Source organism: Chenopodium album, chromosome 2, assembly GCF_948465745.1.
Source record: "Chenopodium album chromosome 2, dcCheAlbu1.1, whole genome shotgun sequence".
Taxonomy (NCBI): Eukaryota; Viridiplantae; Streptophyta; class Magnoliopsida; order Caryophyllales; family Amaranthaceae; genus Chenopodium; species Chenopodium album.
Window position 1 is genome coordinate 66695818 of NC_137835.1, and position 2845 is coordinate 66698662.

Genomic DNA, 2845 nt, shown 5'->3' on the forward strand with positions numbered 1-2845 from the left:
GGATATCTCTGGCCAGGCTATGAATGCTACTAAGAGCTAACTTTACTTCTCTAAGTCAGTTGAGGATTCTGTTGCCACAACCTTCTCCCACACCCTTGAAGTTCCTTAGCTCTGACCTTGGGATTTACCTATGCTTTCCCCTTACTGATAAGAGGCCCACCTACTCTCAACTGGCTCACATCACTTTCAAGCTAACCTCTAGACTAAATGCCTAGAAAGCCAGAAACCATGTCCAAGGCCGACAGAGCTGTTCTAATTAAGTCTACCCTTGCTGCCATCCCCTTTTATTCCATGGAGATAATCCTTTTGCCTAAGAAAATTACAAATGACATTGATAGAATTTGTGCAAACTTCTTTTGGGGATCCACTGCTGATAAGAGAAAGACCCCCCTGATTGCTTGGTCTAAGCTCTATTGCCCTAAGGCCCAGGGTGGGTTAGGCTTCAAACTCAGTTCCCTCCAAAATAAGGCTCTTCTCACCAAACTCTGCTGGAAGATCCACAGCTTTGAAAATCTACCTACCTCCATTATAAGGAGTATGTACTTTCACTCCTCCACTATCAATGCCTTCAAATATGGCTCCCACATTTGGCAAGATGTGGGAAAAGTCTGGGATATTTTCTCTTCCTTCTCCCAGATTGGTATTGGGAAAGGAGATATCATTTCATTGTGGCATGACAACTGGTTAGGATAGGGCCCTCTTAAGTCCTTGTTCCAAGGTCCTCTGGAGAGAGAGACCCTTGATATGAAACTCTACTCCATAATTTCCCATAACAAACTAGATATTTCTTCTTTATCTCATCTTCTCCCCCTTGTCCCTCATCTCCCTCTCTCCTATCATCCTTCCTCCCTCTAGTTATGATTATCTTTTCTGCTCCCTAGCTCAAGGGAATTATTTTGCTTCTAACCAGGTATATCACCAGTTGTGGAGAGATAAATTTGGTAATTCCTCTCCCCCTTTCCAAGACCTCCTAGCTTGGGATCTCCAAGTTGTTCCTGCTAATAAGTTTTTTATATGGCTCTGTCCATGGGACTCGACTTCCTACTACTAATCATCTCTACCATTGGCAATTATTCCTTCCAGTCACTGTGTCTTCTGCCCAGGTCTGTTTGAAACCATTGTCCATGTCTTTAGGGACTGTCCTAGAGCTATTATAGTTGGGAATCTTACCAATCCTAACCCTAACTTACTAGTAAAATGGTTTGGATTGGTTAGCTTCCAATCTTTAAAGTACCTCTCATCATGCTACCCTGGGTCTTACTTGAAGAGATACCTTTGCCCTACTGACTTGGAGAATTTGGCTGAGAAGGAACAAATGGGTGTTCTCCAAATCATCTCAAAATCTCACCTCCTGGTGGTCTACCATCAAAGCCTTAGCCTCTGAATACCTTTTTCTTGGCCCATCCTCTGCCCCTCATTCTACCCATCTGCACCCATCCATCATTTTACCCCAAACCCTGTACAGTTTTAATATCATGGTGGATGCTTCCTTCCACAAAAATTCTCTATCTGCAGGGATTGTTTGTATTTGTAAAAATCAACAGGGAGCTCATATTGGAGGAATTGCTTGCCATACAATCTCTACCTTTGCTCTAATGGCAGAAACTATTGCCATGTTGACTGCACTCCAGTGGACTACTAAGAAACAATGGAAGGATACCTCCATCTGTTCTGACTGTGAAAGAGCTATTCTTGGGATTAATGATGATCATGCTAAACCTGATGAGATTTCACTCCTTTACTTGGCCTACAAGGAATTGATTCAAGGTTTAGAAAGGGGAAGGCTCCAGCATTGCAGGAGGCAGGGACTAGAGCTAGCAGGTACTCTGGCAAGGAGAGCTGTTAAGGATCTGCAGCATCAGTTAATTGGTTTGGAAACTAAAGAGGATGTACTGAATCATTTTGTAATGCTTAACTACGTAGCTTATGATAACTCGTGGTCTTTTGGCACTAACTTTAGACAGCATGTTCTGGCTGATCTAACCTTTGATCCCCATCATCCATGGGTAGGATGAAATTTTGCTATGGGCTTCAGGCCTGTCTTGTAAAACTTATTATGCAATTTTAATTCCAATTTCTTTTTACCCAAAAAAAAAGTAATAATAATAATAAAGGTTAAGGATGATTATTCAAAAGTGATTCATGAAATTACTTTTCAGTGTTTTTTAGCTTTGTTGTTGTCTTTCAAGCTCAACACGATTCAAGGAGATTATAACAAGGTGAATTATCAAATTTCACCCTTGTTAGAAAAAGAATGGACATTGATCAAAATATGGAGAGATTGTTATATACACCCGGATGCACGAACATCAAAGAGCATCATGCACGCACTCGGGTGTATATAAAAATTCCAATGAACATGTATCAGAGCATCAGTTCGCTAGAATCGAGATGGTGTAACTACAAAGTGGCTCCAACATTCATGATCGTGTAAATCTAAACAATTTTTTCATTTATGTTGGCTTGTATATATATTGTTGTGTTTATAAGAGTGTTGTTCATAGCTTTGTTATTTTAAAGGTCTTAATAGGCTAGTATTTCTTAGGAAAATTTGTCAAAAATAACACCACCTTTCACCGATCTTCCAAGAATAGAACAACCTTTAGATTATTCCAAAATAAAACGACCTTTGATATACATCTACCAAAAATGAAACGTAACCTGTTAAAAAGGTTACTAATGACACGTGTCACAATGCCATTAGTCAATTTTTGTAAGATTTTTTGTTTAAAAAAAAACCTTAAAATAAAAAAAATAAAAATAAAAAAAAAAACTTAAAATTAAAAAAAAAAAAGTGAAACTTAAAAAAAAAACCCTCCCACCATAGCAGCCAAACCCACCGCAA